General features: G+C 44.0%; 1 pseudogene; it reads right to left on the bottom strand.

Annotated features, from left to right (window-relative positions):
* Positions 1 to 13,436: 13,436 nt before the first annotated feature.
* LOC119266111 lies at positions 13,437 to 16,661 on the bottom strand (annotated as a pseudogene).
* Between the last annotated feature and the right edge of the window lie 1,917 nt (positions 16,662 to 18,578).

Below are 18,578 nucleotides of genomic sequence, written 5' to 3'. Positions count from 1 at the left end.
GGTAGTCCGAACCCAGAACTAGATTCACATGGCGGCTAGGTGGGCGGTCCCACTACTAGCAGTACAAGTACTCCTAGCACACAACTTCCGTTACGAGCCGTCTCGACTACCTGTACTTGTGGGTCATTTGAACGGCGGTAGTGTTTGAGGAGTTCTCGCCACATTATGCTACCATTTGATGTTAAAGCAAAATACATCGACGGTGGTAGTGTTTGAGTTCGCTGCCACATTCACAACAAGATGTTGTTGAGCCTTGATGTTTGGAAAAAAATACAAAAAAAAATAACTGGCAGGTGAAAGATGCAACACAAATAATCCAACAATCTCACATACGGAAGCAGTGACCATATTAGACTAATTTCCAATATTTGTCAAGTTCCATCCTTCTATTGAACTGAACCACCACTAGTAGAAAAGGGGGCATTTGTCCCGGTTCGTAAGGGCCTTTAGTCCCGGTTCATGAACCGGGACTAATGGGTCATTACTAATACCTTCCCCCTTTAGTCCCGGTTCTAACACGAAGCGGGAAAGATGGTCCTCCACGTGGCCGGTGCGCCGAGCCCAGGCAGGGGGGCCTTTGGTCCCGGTTGGTGGCACCAACCGGAACCAAAAGGCATCCACGCGTCAGCATTTCAGTGGCTGGGGTTTTTTTTTGAAGGGGGGTTGGGGGTTTTGGGGGGTTAATTTAGGTGTTTCATATATTGTGTTAGCTAGCTAATTAATAGAGAGAAGTGTCCTCTCTTATGTCCGTGCTTGGTCGACGCTACGTACTATACATAGAGAGGCCCTCGACACGCTAGCTAGTAAGAAAATGAAGGAAACCATTAAGTACAGAAGTTCATCATGCATACCGAGAGAAGTGATTGATCGACCTCTCCCTCTTCGAGAGATTGGTCGAACAACAAGTTTTCGTATTATCTATCCGACGCTACTGGCTACATATATGTAAGATCTCTTAATTACAATCCCCTAGCAATTAAAATCAACTTCCACATGGTATTCTTCGGCTTTATTGATGACGTGGTCAAGAAAGAATCCCGTCAATTCCTCTTAAATTGCTTTCATGCGATCTTGTTCTAGGAGTTCATTCCGCATCTGCCATGTCTAATTTGAAGAAGGGGGTTAATTAATACATATATATGAATGAGACTCAACAGAAATGATGGTGTAATAAAATGAAATTGTGAATATTATTACTTACGCACTTCATATTGTCTTTTAGAGTAGCCCCGCTTATTTTTCAAAGTCGCGTTGTGGATGAACTCGCACACGTAGTATCCACAGAAATCATTCCCTTGTGCCTGCCACAAGCACTTTACGAGAAATAGAGGTCAATCAAACTGATAATGAAGCATTATAAATGGCATTGATGAAAGTATAGCTATAGAATCAACGGGAGATGCGCGCAACTAGCTAGCCAGTAGTACTTACTTTCGGGTATTGTAAGTGCATCTAGTGCCCCTTAGTGATTTTGGTGTATTGAAGACTTATAGGTTAAGGGACTAATATGTTTATGAGTGTACACAGGTCTATAAGTCTATGAGGAGTTTGATATTTACAGAGAAAGTCGACCCCTAAACATGAATATCTTCGACTGAAGATTTTGGTATTCCTGAAGACTTTCATGAAGACTTTGAAAGTAAAGAAATTGGTGTGTCCATGAAGACTTGATATTCATGCGAGGAATATGAAGCTTGAAGACTTTCAATTTCATAGTTTTGTTTTTCTCTTTCTTGAGTCATAGGAAACACCGTACTGTTAAAGGGGGTCGAGGAAATACTAAGGAAAAATTTCCATGTGATGCTCAACTCAAAATCCTACACCTACCAATCCCTTCGAGTGAAGCCATTGGAAATCTCATACAGTTCAGTCAATTTCTTCTGTGACAGAGACGAAGTTCTTCTGGTCGCTGAGGAATTTGTTCTGACTGAGGAGTTAGGAATTCGTCAGTGCAGATTGCCTACACAGTGAGGAACATGATAGCCCTGAGGAATTTGAGAGTCAAATTTCCGACCGTTGCTGTGCTACACGCCAGCTGTCCCAAAATATCTTATCCACATAACGGTCATATCATTGAAGGGCATTTATGTCTTATCATGTCGGGCTGCTCCCTAGGCTATAAATAGCCGCCCCCTACAACCACTAGCTGGTTGGCTGCTCCGAGAGAAACTGACACTTGTCATTTGAGAGCAACCCATCCTCCGAGGACTTTGAGCGAAAATCATCGAGTGAGGAAAATCCAAAATCCAAACACCCACAAACCCAAAATGATTGAGCATCACTGAAGAGATTGATCCTGCGTGGATCCGACACTTGTTACCTTTGAAGACTGTGCTTCTTCCAGACGGTTAGGCGTCATGGTCTAGAACATCCAAGAGGAATTGTGGATCGCCGAGTGACCAAAGTCTGTGAAGGTTTGGAAGTCGCCTGAAGACTTACCACGAGTGATTGGACGAGGTCTGTGTGACCTTAGTTCAAGGAGAATACGATGAGGACTTGGTGTCCTGAGCTGCGTGCTCAGCAACTGGGTGTCCGGGACTGTGTGCCCTCGAGTTTAAATACTCAGCCGCTCCAACCAGACGTACAACTGAGACAGCAGTTGGAACTGGTCTACCAAATCATTGTCTTCACCAACCTTACTAGTTCTATTTCCTCAACTCTTTCATTTCCTCATTACTATGTTGAGTGATTGTTCATATCTGTGTTTGAAGACTTTGACTGAAGACTTTCTCAATTTCCTCAGTTCAATTTCTTCAGACTATTTGTCTTCATCTTGTGTTATCTTGTGTTTACGCTTTCTATACTCTGTGATTGTCTTCATTTCATCATGATGACTATGTGTGTATTCTGTTATGCTTACTTCTGAGTACTTATTCCGCTGCAACTAGTTCTTCGCTAAGGAATTTCCTCACCGGCAAATTCCTCAGTGAAGAATTCATAAAAATCGCCTATTCACCCCCCTCTAGTCGATATAACGCACTTTCAATTGGTATCAGAGCAAGGTACTCCCTTATTCTGTGTGATTTTGGTTTAACCGCCTGGAGTTTTAGTTATGTCGACCGCAGGTATGGTCAAGGTCTCTTCTGGGTGTCCTACCTTCAATGGCACGGACTACCCCTACTGGAAGAATAAGATGCGAATGCATCTTGAAGCAATCGACAACGATCTCTGGTACGTTGTGGAAAATGGTGTTCCCTCAGTCACACCTTCCCTGAATGCTGCTGATGTGAAGAGATTCAAGCAACTCAATTCTCAAGCGAAGAATATCTTATGTGGTCATCTGAGTAAAGGGCAGTATGGTAGAGTGAGTGCTTTGGAAACTGCTAAGCTTATCTGGGAAAGGCTCTCCAAAGTAAACGAAGGAGTCTCAACTCAACGTGACTCTCGTGTTGACGTTCTTCGCAATCTCTTCAACCACTTCAAAAGACTCGACAATGAAAATGTTCAGCAAACCTTCGATCACCTCAGTGATATCTCAAATGAGCTTCAAGCGCTCGGTGCCACTGACATCACCGATCATGAGTTGGTGAAGAAATTCCTGAGATCACTCGATTCGTCATTTGACACTCTGGCACTGATGATTCAAGAGCGTGCTGATTACAAGTCACTAGATCCCGCTGATATCCTCGAGAGGCTAAATACTCATGAGTTCCAGCTTGCTGAAAAGAGAGATCTCTATGGTTCAAGCTATGGCAAACCACGTGCCCTGAAGGCCAAGGCAGTGTCTGAATCTGAATGTGAAGATTCTGGTAGCAGCCTTGGTGATCCTGAAGAATTGAGCCAGGAGCTAGCTCTGCTCGTGAAGAAGTTCCAGAAATTTTCAAGACGTGGTCGCTTTGGAAAATCTTCAAGGAGCAGTGATTCCTCATCAAGTGACTATAAGAGAAGGTTGTGCCACAAATGCAAGAAGCCCGGTCATTACATTCAAGATTGTCCTCAGTGGGACAAGGAACTAAAGAAGAAGAAATACAAGGATTACAGTTCTGATGATGCCAAGAAGAAGAAGAAATCCTCAAAGTCTTCATCATCAAAATCCTCGAAGTCTTCATCCCACAAGAAGAGCAGCTCCAAGAAGGCTCGAGCATTCATTGGCAAGGAAATGGATTCTGAAGCTGAATCTGAGAATAATGAGGAAGAGGAGGCATCCGAGGAGTCTGAGTCAGGTGTGGCGAGTCTAGCTCTTGCTACCGCATTTGTCAGCAAGTCTATCTTCAACTCTGAAGAAAATGGCAACACCAACAACGTTGATGAAGGCAATGATGACTATGCTCCCACCTATTGCTTCATGGCAAAGGCTGCTAAGGTAACTAAATACCCCTCCTCTGAATCAAGTGAGGATGAATCTGATGAAAATCTTAAGCCTAGCTACTCTAAACTTGCTAAGATTGCTGTGAAACAACAAAAGGCTATTGAAAAACTTCAAAACATGCTAGACAAAAGTGATGATATGTTGGGTGATGAAATGGACCGCACTAAAGACTTAACTGAAAATCTTCAGAGACTTCAGTCTAAGTTTGACAACCTTCAAAGTCATCATAAAACCCTCTTAACTGATCATGAGAAGCTTTCTTATGAATTTCTACAAAGAAAGCAAGATCTTGAAAAGCTAAGAGTGTGTTATGAAGATCTTCAGAAGGAGCGCGATTCATTACTTGCTCAACAAATCAGCGCCACTCAGGAAGAATTTGATCCTCCATGCTTAAAGTGCATTGAACGTGAATCTGCTAATTCTTCACCTGAATGTTCAAATGCTTCAAATGTTACAAATTCTTCACCTGTCTCTGCTATCACTAATTCCTCATCTGAGGACATTGCTAGTATCACTGACAATGCAGGGCTGAAGGAATTGTATATGACAAGCATGTACAAAAGTCTCAAAGGGCATCAGACTCTTTGTGATGCGCTTAAAAAGCAGATCCTCAACAGAAACCCTAGGAAAGAGGGTATTGCCTTTGAGAGGAAACTCAATGCTGATGGAACATATTGGAAACCTGAGCAGTACCCCAAAACCTCATGGGTTGCTGCAAAGGGACCTCCAGTTGATCCATCTAACTTATCTGGCTTTACATGTGAATCTCCTCATTCTTCTGATGAGTCATTTGACTCCAACTATAAACTGTTCAAAAATCAGAATGGTGAAGTATTTGCTAGATATGTTGGCACTAACTGCAGGAACGGTTCCCCTATGAAGAAAATCTGGGTTCCCAAAAGTTATGTTGAAAGTCTTTAGGTGAATGTCCTCATGACACCACCAGTGAAGAACAGGAACCCCAGATCAAACTCTTCATATGGACCACATTCTTCATATGGATCCAAGTCCTCATACGGACCAAATTCCTCACATGGATCAAATTCCTCAAAAGGATCAAAGTCCTCATATGAACATCATCATGCTAACAACTCTGTTTCGCAGGGTAGAGCTAAGGGCTATGAATATGTGCATTACTCTTCAAATCATTATGTTCATAAGTCCTTGAAGAATTTCTCTGCTTATTCATATGCTTACCCTAACCCCTCTTATGTGAAACGAAATGGTTGGCATCTTTGCCACCTTTCTCATATGGTGCTCGCAGAGCTTTGCCACCCCTCCAGATGTGGTCTAACGTCTAAAAAAGGGGGGTGAAGAAAAAGAACTAATCTCTTATGCAGGGTCAGGTCTCCAGACGTGCTTTAACGTCTGAAGAATTTGCTGGGGGCCTGACAATATGCCTGAAAGGACGCAGGCGAATCATAATGAAATAAACTTTCATTTCACACGTCCTCACACTGCTTATCTGTGCTATTGCTTGATGAAATTGAACTGATGATACTGATGTCATATTCTTCACTGATGAAGTATATGAGTTTGTAAGCTGCACTAATTCATCTGCAGAATGATCAACCCAAAGCAAACGAGTGGGTTCTCGATAGTGGATGTACAAATCACATAACTGGTGACAAGAATCTATTGATGGATGCTCCCTTAACACCGTCACATCTGAAGCATATCATCTTCGCTGACAAAGGCAAAAGTCAGGTATTGGGTTTAGGTAAGGTTGCGATCTCTAAGGATCGACACATGGACAAAGTCATGCTTGTCGAGTCCTTAGGATACAACCTCATGTCTGTCTCAATGCTTTGTGATCTTGATATGGTTGTTGTCTTTGGCAAGTATCGTTGTGTTGTGATCATGAAAGCTGACAATTCCAAAGTCTTCGAAGGCTTTAGGAGAGGAGACTTGTGCATTGTTGATTTCTCTACAGGACCACAACCTGCCGTGTGCTTACTTGCAAAAGCTTCAGAAGGCTGGCTATGGCATCGACGACTTGGTCATGCTGGCATGAGGAATTTGCACACACTCGCGAAGAAGAAGCATGTCATTGGCATTGAGAATGTCAAATTCCTCAAGGATCACTTGTGTGGTGCCTGTGAGGCTGGAAAAATGACCAAGGCCAAGCATCCAGCGAAGACTATCATGACTACTACTCGTCCATTTGAATTGCTTCACATGGATCTCTTCGGTCCTAATCATTATTCAGCTGTGACTAATGATGCATCTCTATATGGCTTTGTCATTGTTGATGATTATTCTCGTTACACATGGGTACACATTGTTACTTACAAACATGAAGTGCAGGAAGTCTTCAAACGATTTTCCTCGAGGGCTTCAACCAACTTTGGTGTGAAGACCAAGCACATCAGGAGTGACAATGGAACTGAGTTCAAGAATTTCGGTCTTAATAACTATCTTGATGAACTTGGTATTACTGATGAGTTATCTGCTCCTTATACTCCTCAGCAAAATGGCGTCGTGGAGCGCAAGAACAGAACTCTTGTTGAGATGGCTCGCACTATGCTTGATGAATACAAAACGCCTCATCGTTTTTGGATTGATGCAATTGATACCGCGTGCCACATCATCAACAGAGTATATCTTCACAAATTCTTCAAGAAGACTGCCTATGAACTCCTCACTGACAAGAAACCCAATGTGAGTTATTTCAAAGTCTTCGGTGCTAAATGTTGGATTAGAGATCCTCATCACAATGCTAAATTTGCACCAAAAGCACATGAAGGTTTATGCTTGGTTACGGAAAGGACTCGCACACCTACAGAGTCTTCAACATCGCTCTTCACAAGATTGTTGAAACTGTAGATGTGCGGTTCGATGAAACTAATGGCTCGCAAAGAGAGAACCTACCTTCTGTGATAGATGAACCAGCACCTGAAGATTCCATCAAGTTCAAGGCTACTGAGGATGTCATTCCTACCGAAGAATCTACTCAAGAATTCATTCCAGAACGCGAAGATCGTCGAGCTGATGTACCTGAGGAAAATGCTGAAGAAAATGGTGCTAAAGAAAATGCTGATCAAATTCCTCGACGACAACCAGCTCATCCTCGCGTTGCAAAAGAAGTGCAAGTTGAAAAGATCATCGATGACATTGAAGCACCAGGTCCTCTCACACGCTCAAAAGCTTCACATTTATCTAACTTTTGTGGGCACTATGCTTTTGTCTCTATCACAGAGCCCAGTAAGGTAGATGAAGCATTTCTGGAGCCTGAGTGGATTCAGGCCATGCAAGAAGAATTACATCAGTTCGAGCTCAACAATGTCTGGGAACTGGTCAAACGTCCAGATCCTCGCAAGCATAATATCATCGGCACAAAGTGGATCTACCGCAACAAGCAAGATGAAAATGGCCCTGTAGTGAGGAATAAGGCACGACTTGTAGCTCAAGGCTACACACAGGTTGAAGGAATTGATTTCGATGAGACTTTTGCACCTGTTGCTAGACTTGACGCTATTCGCATATTACTTGCATATGCTAACCATCATAATATCACTTTATATCAAATGGATGTGAAAAGTGCATTCCTCAATGGTAAGCTTGAGGAAGAAGTATATGTTGCTCAACCCCCAGGTTTTGAAGATCCAAAGAATCCTAACAAAGTCTTCAGACTCAACATCTGATTTGTCAATATGAGTCCTCACCGGTTTAGGAACAGGTGAAGACTCATATTGCAGCCACAAATTCTACACATAAAGTTCAATGAAGATCAAGTGCTTGTCAAAGTTTGAGAAGTAACATATTTAAGGTGGTAGAAACTCTCTTCACGGAGCGAGGTGGGACTAAATTTTTGTAGGAAACTTAGCAGTAGCGCTTATCTGAGAAATGCGTTGCTACTATGCTACGTAGCAGCAGCGCGCGTCGCTATAACGCGTTGCTGCTATAACTAGCCTCGCGGCGGCCTCGTAGGAATTATAGCAGCAGCGCGTCTTTGAGAGGACGCGCTACTGCTATATTTGTCTCAGCAGCGAGTTTCGTCTGTGCGCGCTACTGCTAGTTAGCAGCAGCGAGTTATTTTGAAGCACGCTGCTGATAAGATTTTGTGTATAGGCTTTTCCCTAGTAGTGATGGCAAGGGAGACTTTTTAATATGGCAGGTAGAGTGACTTTGGTCCAATCCTGTCTTATTAATATCCCCATGTTTATGATTACTTTCTATCCACTGCAAGTAGGGATTAGGAAAAAAGATGATTTTTTCAGGGCTAAATTGGTTTGGTAGGAAAATGAGGATAAAAACAAGTATCATCTTGTTAATTGAAAAACTTGATGTCTTCCAAAGGAGCAGAGGGTTTAGGGATTCTAAATTTGGATATCATGAACAATGCCCTACTATCTAAATGGTTTTGGAAGTTAGAAACTAAGGAAGGTGTGCGGCCCGGAGGCGTTGTCGTGGCTGTGCGGTCCGCTTCCCGGTCAATCCATGGCTAGGCGCAGCTGCCGGTGGGCGGAATCGTCAAATCCGGCGGAGATGGCAGCAGCCACAGATCCACCGCTTTTTCGCCGGCCAAGGGACGAGGCGATGCAAATCCAAGCGGTAGGGGACAGCAGTGGAGCCTACTGAGGTTCCCCGGTGTCGGGCGGGCGCCGGTGGGGGTGGGAGGGGCGGCGTTGGCGCAGATGCACCACGAGAGGGGAGGGGGAGGCAGTGGAGGAGAGGTGCGGCTTTTACTCAGCGCCTAGCGTCGGAGTTAATATAAGGAGATTTTTAGGGAGGGGAGTAAAACTTTACTGCCTTACGGCAGATAAGGGATCGGGTAGGTCCCGATTAGAGGAGTAAAACCGCATTTTTACTCCTGTAACCGGTTATAAGGGATTGGTTAGAAATGCCCTTACTGCACATTTTTCCAAGACAGATTTTAGGGTTCATAAGTGAGGAGAACAATTTGGCTTGCAGACTACTCTTTTGTGTTTGTTTTACCTTGTGATTGTTTCCAAGTTTCATAAGTGAGGAAATAATGACTAGTTTAGTCACCGTTGCAGTTTTGCAGGGCTCCAATTTCTATGCCTCCGATGATTATTTAAGTATGGTGCTGCACAAGTTAAGTTGAATCTCCAGGTCACAAGAGTTTGTCAGTGTTGATGATCAAGATTAGTTCTATGGACAATGAGCAGGCAGTCAGTCAGTTTTGATGTGCAGTGTATTGTCTGGAAGTGATTGATGCAACTCAAATGATGATTCATCGTCACCATCTGTTTGTGTTGGTGGCGTGCCACTGCAAATTCTTTGCTTGGACGTCAGTTTGGCTGGTAACTGTACTACATACAGAGAACGTCTGGTCTAGAGTTCCTACTTGACAAATTGATTCCCTTGTAAGCAAGCATTTGATCCCCTTGATCATTCAAAGGAATCAAGCTTGCCGTTTTTGCCCATTCCTTGCTACTGGAGCAGAGTAGCATCCTCTGCTTCTTTTACCAGCAGAGCATCAGTCTTACTGCACTTATTAGGTTAGGGTCAGTAAGTAAAGAGAACAGTTTGGTTTGCAACAAGCTTACTGTTCTGCACTTCGACCCGCAACATGGGAACGGTACATTACTTGTATGGTCGCCATTTTAGAAAAGCTGAACATGTTCTCCAGGATAGAACAAAACAGATTATTTCACAAAGAATTGTGATTTGCTGTTGAAGGTAACCTCTACTAGCCCTTCATGCTCCATAATTTTCAGCAAGTTAGGAGTTCAATGGGAGTATGGGAAATAACTGGTTTGCATTGCAGAGTTAACGCTTATTCTTTTTTTATCCATGTCTTATCGTGCTATTATTCTCATTATTGTTTCCATCGCATGCAATATTATATTGTTGATATCGAGGATGTCGGTATCTCGGTATTCGGTACAGGTTGTGATGGACAATTCCAGACACCTGTGTTGCAGAGGACGAACATGTTCATGTATGCCTTTTAAGACAAAGGAGGGATTATCCAAAAAGGCTTCCGCCCCGTTTTATATACGAAGAGATGAGGCCGCATACGACAAACCGTGGACTTCAAGATGATGCCTTCAGGAAGGATACGACACCGGAGCGCCGTCACCGCCTGACCAGAAGGTCAGAGTTTTCCCTGGAGCAACACAACGGGCAATGAGAGCCACGACGACGTCTTCAAGAAGGGAACGAGTTTCGCGGCCGCCGATCCGTCCCAGGATAGAACAGGTTTTCACCCCGGCCAACACTCACCACCACTTCACGCCACACCCCGGCAACCACGCCGCCCACACGGCCATGGCCACCGAGCAGCACCAAGTCACGACCTCTACCCACGAGCACCGTGCTACCACCACCAGGGCCGCCACCCCGGCATCCAAGACCAAGACACCACCTCACTCAAGCCCGTCACAACCCCAACCAAAGAGACGAGCGGAAAGGCCCGGCCTTTCGTACCCCTAGGCGGCCCCCAGCACCAAGACCCAATAGGCCGGTCAAACTAGCCACCATCGCCGCGTCCTGCAGCACCGGGCGCGAGGCGAGATCTGTCCTGCCACCGGGCGCGAGACGAGCTCGGTCCTGCTGTCGGGCGCTAGACGAGTTTGGACCTGCGACACCAGGCGCGAAACGGGCAATGGACTGCAGCTAGGAGCGGTTCAGCCCTTCAATGCAAGTGGTGCCCGGACGACGAGAAGATGAAGCGAAGGCCGATATGTCCCGACCACAGATGAGCTGACGCCGGAGAAGCCGGCCGCCGCTGCGGGCGAAGCCGCCAAGCCACCAGGAGGCCATCACCCATGTCGGACCCCCCCCCCCATGGCAGGAGCAATAGCCACGCCCGGCCGCTGTTCCCACTCAGAGCAACTGCCACGCCGGACAGCTGCCCCCATCCTGTGTCGCCCGCCGAGCTCAAGGCGTCAGATCCGGCGGGCACGCACCTTTCGACCACCACCACCAACGCCCACAACCGAGAAGGCCACCGCCGCTGGTTTACGCCACCCGCAGCCCGCAACCCGCTTTGCCTGGCGGCGCCTCCGGGTGGCTGCGAGGGAGGGAAGACCGGGGGAAGGTGGCTCGAGAGATGGCGGCTAGGGTTCGCCCGGCCTCTCACAGGAGAGGCGCGGGGGGAATATATAATTGGGCACCTGCACCCAGGCCCTCTCTATCTAGCGTTCATTTTTCGCATCGCGATTCGTGCAAGTACATTTTTCTTTTTTGTTTCTCCCACACAGAACATATCTTCATTATTCTATATTCTACTTAGAAAACTTTACCACGCTGCATAGGTTTGAACTTGAAAATATGTTTTATATGGGAGAAATAAAAAAGAAAAAATTTCATATAGAAACTTAGTTGTGTCGCACGGATCTTAAAGCAATTTTTGAGGACTAGGATAGCAGGGCCGGGGTGGAGATGCTCTAAAAATCCACGTCCGAGGCGCGGGGCGAACGAGAGGACCAGCGTCCCGTGCAAAGGAAGGATTGACTCCAACGACATACGTACTCTGCCATCAGCAACAAATTCAGGGCGCCTATAACCCTGAACCTTAAGCAGCAACTGCTCTGCTGCACTAGACTCTGCTCTGTTTTTGTTGTTCTGTCGCTGGCGGTTGACAGACTCTGCTCTGCTGCGCTGCATAGCTCCAGTATTCTTTTGGCTATTGTAAATAGGAACTTGATGGCTGGTGGCCACGATAGTATGTATTCACAACACCAGGATCAACTGGCCAAAAAAAAAAATCACATTCTGGTTTTCTTTGGTTTGGTTTATTACTAACTGCTCTCTTTTTGTATTCTCAGTTGTTCAGAGTCAATATTGGAGCTGGATATAATATTCTGGCACTTTCAATTGTCTGTTAGATGGCGATTTTGTTTCAGAATATATCTCATTTAATAGCTGGTGGCATGTTGTACAATAGTCATCTCAGCTCTGTCTTCTTTCTTTCTTTCTTTCTGGGCCAGCCAATCAGTTCAAGTTGCGAGGAAAACATATTGCAAACGCCACAGCATCATTCTAGTGAGAGTTGAAGAGAAGAAATGCTTCATCATACACCAAAATAGTGATAAATCAATCAATCAGTTGCATCAACCAGTTCCAGACCACAACAGTAGCACACCTCAAATGCCAAAAGAGTTCATTGTTCAAACTAGTCAAGATGAAGATGCAGACGCAGTGCCCATCCATGCATGGTAAAACACATTCATGATCTTTAACATGCCAAAAGTGTTTTTACATGTGGCCGTATGCATCGCTCTGATGCAGAGACCGGGGAGTCCCCCCTTTTCGGAAAAAAAAAGTGTTTTCATACTCTTAAAAGAGAGAGGCTCCTGCGGAGAGATAGGTAGAGACGGTCAGACGAAGGCATGAAGCCTCGTTGTCCTCAGGTCTTCCAATTTCCAAATAATGCAGCTATGGCTTCCTGCGTGCCTGTCATTAAAGAAGAAAACAAGGTCAGTAAAGCTTATGTGGGAAATATTAACAGGTCAAATATTCATGTGAACTAAACATTAGAACTAACAATAAGAAACAAGTTTTACAATACATGTAGGCACCAGCGTACTTTAGTAATAACAATTTAAGTTGGATTGCTACTGCATAATACATGCGTTATTTCCGGTGTATAAGGAATTTCGAACAAGGGAGACGTAAAGGCTGGACAGAAACAAGTGTTAGCGAACATGGCACACCAGGTCAGCAAGTCTTTTCAAAATGTCACATCTATGCAATTTGTGAACATCAAATATTTCTTTCAGGAAATATTAACAGATCATGATTCCGTACGGACTTCTCTTTCCGGAAATATTAACATATCATGATTCTATACGCAATGGAAGTAACAAACAGAAACAAGATGGTTGTGTGTGTTAGATAATGAGCAACTGCATTCACAGGAGGGCCAAAGGCCAATACATATACATGTGTAGGGAAAAGTGCAAGAGACCCCTTATACAATGGGGATAAACCAAAAAGGGCTATACACATCTAACAGTGTGCATCCATGGCAGAGGCCGGAGGGTTTAACCTCCATGTCGAAAAAATCAATAAGTAAATCCATCATACTTTACACGTAATGTTTTACATTGGATTGCTACTGCCCATTGCATCATTTATTTCTATAGGGAATTACGAACAAAATATTAGTAAAAGCTGGACAGGGAACAAGTGTAAGCACAAATACCTTGGGCGGTCATCTGTTGATCTGATCCGCTTCCTTTAACTTTGGACATGTGTGTATCTGAACCTTCTTTATGTTTGCAACTGCCTCTGCTCCACCAAATGTAACTAGATCTGGACATTCCGAAATCCTCAGTTCCTCAAGTGATGCAAGATTACTGCTCCAAATGTCACCTGGAATGGATGTTATACCCTGGCACCTACTAACTCTCAGTGACACAAGGGATGTGAGGTTCTGTAGGCAGCTGGGAACAAATGGAGAGATATCCCCGCAGCTGCTTAAGCTTAGACTTTGGAGATATGATGGGAACACCAGCCCCCTTTGCCAGTTGAGACTTGGGCACTCAAAAACCAACAGATGTTTCATACAAGGAGAACTCACAAACCTTTCAACTGGCAGGGACAGTAACTCGGGACAAAATTGGACGCTAATTTTCTCAATAGCAGGTATGTATTCTTGTGTTAGGATGCCATCAAGGGTTGACAATTTATCACAGAACTGAACTTGTAGGATAGTAAGGGACGGGAATGCTCTAATGCTGCTGGTGCCCGTAGAAATGGAAAGGTTAGGGGAGCCTCCAACAGATGTAAGAGATTTGCACTGAATTTCCAACCTATTTAAAGCTGGAAGATTCCACGTTTGTAGTTGTATGGACGTGGCAAACTCGCATTGACAATGGAAGGAGGTGAGGGAGCAGCAGTCAATATCGCGAAAGATACTAGAACGACACAAACGGAGCTCCATGAGGGATGGCGAAACCAATCTTTGGTGGAAGATGTTTGGACAATCAACTATGCACAGTTCTTCGAGGAAATGAAAACCGCCAAAAATCTCAGTTGGTACAGATGCTAACATCTTGCAATCTTTAATTTTTAGTTTCTTGATGCCAGGTACATAATCTGGAAGCAGAAAATCTTCTAGGCTTGATAAATTTTCACACTGCTCAATGGTTATGTTTGTCAAGGACAAGAACGTACCAATTGCATGTTTCTCATTTAGGTTTATGCTCTTCATCCCAACAAAACCTTCAAAACCAAGAGATGCTAAACTTGGCAAGTTTTGTGGTTGAAACCAGCCTGGGAGCGAGACACCAACATAATTCTTGACGAAGAGACCCTTTAGGCTGATAGGAGGTTGCAGACCTTCAAGCACTTCTGCATCATTGTTGTGGATATGAAACTCAGCGGAGTGTAAAGCAACTCGCATATTCAATATCAACCTCTCAAGACATTTCTTATCCTTCAGTTTAGCTTCTGCTGCATGGTCCTTACTTAGGATGCCAAGATTATTTATCACCAAGTATTCACGAATTTGATTCAGATTCTTTATTGACCTAATTCCTTGTCCCCCTTGATTGGCTGCATAAATAGTTAATCCGTTTGATTCAAATTTCTGTAAACTGGTCAACTTATCAAAGTCAGCGGGTAAGCTTTGTATAGTGCATTTCTTGGCATATAAAATCTGCATATTATATAGCCAACAGAATGATGAAGGAATCCTCTTCAAAGTACAGGTTCTGGAGATTTCAAGGTACCGAAGATGCTTCCAATTACCAATACTATCTGGTAATTCATTTGTGAAGGCACAAGACATCACACGCATACGTGTAAGTTTAGTACACCAGTGGTCCATTACAAAGCATGTTCTTTTCCCCAAATTAATCTTGCAAATTAGGGTGCGCAGCTTTGTGTGCTTGCAGAGTCTCAACAAGTTGGAATCATCAAATTCACTGCTAGGGAGTACGTATAGATGGCGAACATTATGGGGAACTTTATCAAAGTCACTCTTATTTCGTAAGATGAAGCAGTCGTGCTCAGAAACTTTTTGTGCCATGTCATGCAGCAAGTCATGGATTACATATCGACCATTAACCTTTTGAAAGAAGGACCGCGCCACAAGGTCTTCAAAATACTGATAGCAAATATCTTGAATGGGAACACCACCTTGAGGCTCCACAAAGCCTTCTGCTACCCAAATTTCAGCTAAGCATGCCTTCTCAAATTTGTAATCTTTGGGATACACGGCGCAGAATGCAAAGCATTGTTTCAAATAGAATGGTAAATACATGTAGCTCAACCGAAGGGCAGGCAAAATCTCGGTTTCCTTTTGTTTCAACTCCCACAGTTCACTCTCAAGTATGGAACTCCAATGCGATGCTTGAAGGTCCATGCTTAACATGCGCCCTAGAGTTTTGGCGGCCAAAGGAGAACCCTTCAATTTCGGAAGTATTCTTCTTCCAATACACTCTAACTCAGGGTCGTTGCTAGAACCCTCAGATCCAAATGCGCATAACTTGAAGAAATTCCAAAAGACATCTTCCTTTAGACCTTCAACTATAACAGGCTCCATTGTGTGCACCGCCTTGGTAACATTTGGACATCTAGTGGTGACTAACATTGCACTTCCCTCTTGGACACTTGTAAAAGGTGCACAAAACATCTCCCAACACCGCCCATTATCCTTCAAAGCATCATCCCACACATCATCAAGGACTATCAATAACCTTTTATTTTTCACGTGGTTATAAAGAGCACGTTGAAGAGAATCCAAATGATCAATCGTTGCCTCCTTTCCAGTAGATGATTCTATGACCTCTTTAGTTAACCTCATCTCGTCGAAGTCATCTGAGACACAAATCCAAATTATTAGCTCGAAGTGAGACTTCACTCGTTGATGGTTGCAGATATGTTGGGCCAAAGTAGTCTTTCCAACGCCACCAATTCCAGCTACCACCAAAACAGGAAGACTCGATATTTTTGGTTCAGCATTAACATGGTTGCTTGATGATGTGCTTGTTGATGCACTGATTGAACTAGTTGCCCTCTTGCGTTTTGGACGTGTAGGTACATTAATAAACCCCAATACCTGTTTTACCTCCTTCTCACGACCAAAAATCTTTGTTTCCTTTGACAACAAAGAGGTGGTCACGGGCCTGACTGATTTCGCAAAGCGATGTTTAACTTCACGAAGCCCCATACACTTCATCTCACTCGAAAGGTAATTCAACCTCACCTGAACATCATTCAACTTGTTGAAGTTGCCATGAATGACCTTATCAAGGAAGTCAATGAAAGGAGATTGGATTGCATTGCCTTCCACTTGCACCTTCATCTCGTGCCATCTGAACTCATCAATAAGGTCCTCGGCCTCAGACACGGCATCCTTGAGACTCGGAAGGAGCTTGGCCACATGCTCTTCATAGCTTCTCCACTCTGCTCCATTAATGAGGTGATACATTGCAGGAAGAGTGTCACAGAGATGTTGTACATCACTCTGTAATTGCAATACATGATCCTGGAGACTTTGCTCTTGTGAGCCACTCCATCGGGAGCGCAGAGATGAAATGGCAGATTTGGCCGACAGAAACAAACTGACACAATCATTGATGGCACTGATGATCCCGGCGGCAGACAAGCTCATGGTTGCAGGAGCGCAGAGATGGAATCTGTCTTCGTCCTGTGAGCAAAGAGTGGACAGAATAAGGATTGTGGAAGTAATTTTTTCAGTCAGAATATACAACAAGCTGGCTATTGTAGTAATTATTTTGTCCTGGTCCGTTTCCACCCATGGCATTAGTCTCAAGCAAGTAAGCAAGTTAGAGAAACATCATGAATGATCTCTGGCGGCAGTTGCGGTGCAAATAAAATCATTAAGTTTCAATTATTAGCAAACATTTTGTGCTTTGACTAGAAATCATGTACGTGTAATGCATGCTATACTCAATATATATGGATGTCGTGACGTGAAATATACACTACATGTTGTAAATACCAAATTATCTTCTTCTTACTCCTCACACCTTCATAAGACAGACCGTTCTGCTTGCCCGCCCATACCTGTCCCTTCCCCGGTTTACTGAAATTTCCCTCGGTTATTATTCTTTGAAAACTGGTGTGTCGACAGCTAAAATAGGTTGGTGGTTCAGAGCTAACATAGCTTGCTGAAATTTCCCTTGATTTTTCCTGTTTGAAAACTGGTTTTTTCAGAGCTAAGATATAAGTGGAACCCAGAGGAAGAAATGAAGAAAGTAAAGGTTAAAGCTCACCTGGATTGGTGTGGCTTGCCGTCGACAAGCGGCTCCTTCAAATGCTCAGCAGCAGCAGCAGCAGCATTAAGAACAGGAGAGAAATAATGGATGGACGAGCCTAATGAAATAATGACCTTCACATATATACAAATTGTGGGCGGAACCACCAACCAATCTCGCTTTGTTGGCTTCCTTGGCGAGAACGCCCAGGTTGGACCCAGTCGTACAAACGAATGAATCAAATACGGAACGAGACGAATATATACCGGCATCCTCAATCACAAGTATTCCCTCGGTTCCCAAATATTTGTTGATTTTAACAAGTGACTACATACGAAGCAAAATAAGTGAATCTACACTCTAAAATATGTTTATATACATCCGTATGTTGAAGTCCAGTTGAAATGTCTAGAAGGACAAATATTTAACGGAAAGTTGTTGTGTAGGACGAGCTCCCCGGTACCCACTATCTCTGCCTTTCATTGTCCTTTCTGTTCCTCGAGATTCGCACAATTGCAGGCTAGTGTCACTGTACGTTAGAGTGATTAAGGTATTTCAACTCTGACGGGATAACAGCTGTGTCTGAACTTTCTTGGACGCATATGAACTATTCATTGATTGAGACAGTACAGCTTTTGCAGACCTCCCAGACCAAGAATTGATGTGAACCTCGTCACATGACCACCAGCTCCTCACACCGAATTGTTTTTACCCCTTTTTCTTCACCTTTTCAGTCCGGTACCCATCTGAAGGGAGAGAGACCATTTTTTTTTTCTAATTTTTTTTAAGCACAAGCATTTCTTTTTTAATCACATGTGAGAGAAAGGACAAACGACAGCAGGACTGAGGAAACATTTTTTCGTAAGATAGAGGCTGGGAGAGAGCAGAGAGAAAAGAAAAGTCACAGCACCCTAAGATATTTGAGATTTGACTTTTGCATGTCAGTGCATGGATGTGAGGCTGTTTGTAAATACACAGAGAGCGTGTGGAGAGAGAGAGAGCGTGAGCCTATCGGCAGTCATGTCAAAGAACTGTGCCATGCATGCATGTGAGAAAGAGCGAGGAGAGAGCGCTCTGTAAATGGTGTCATTTTTGCTGCCACACTCTGCAAACTGTTTGTGCTGTGC

Source organism: Triticum dicoccoides, chromosome 2B (assembly GCF_002162155.2).
Source record: "Triticum dicoccoides isolate Atlit2015 ecotype Zavitan chromosome 2B, WEW_v2.0, whole genome shotgun sequence".
NCBI lineage: Eukaryota > Viridiplantae > Streptophyta > Magnoliopsida > Poales > Poaceae > Triticum > Triticum dicoccoides.
Note: the sequence above shows the minus strand (reverse complement) of the source record. Positions and strands in the feature narration are given on the sequence as shown.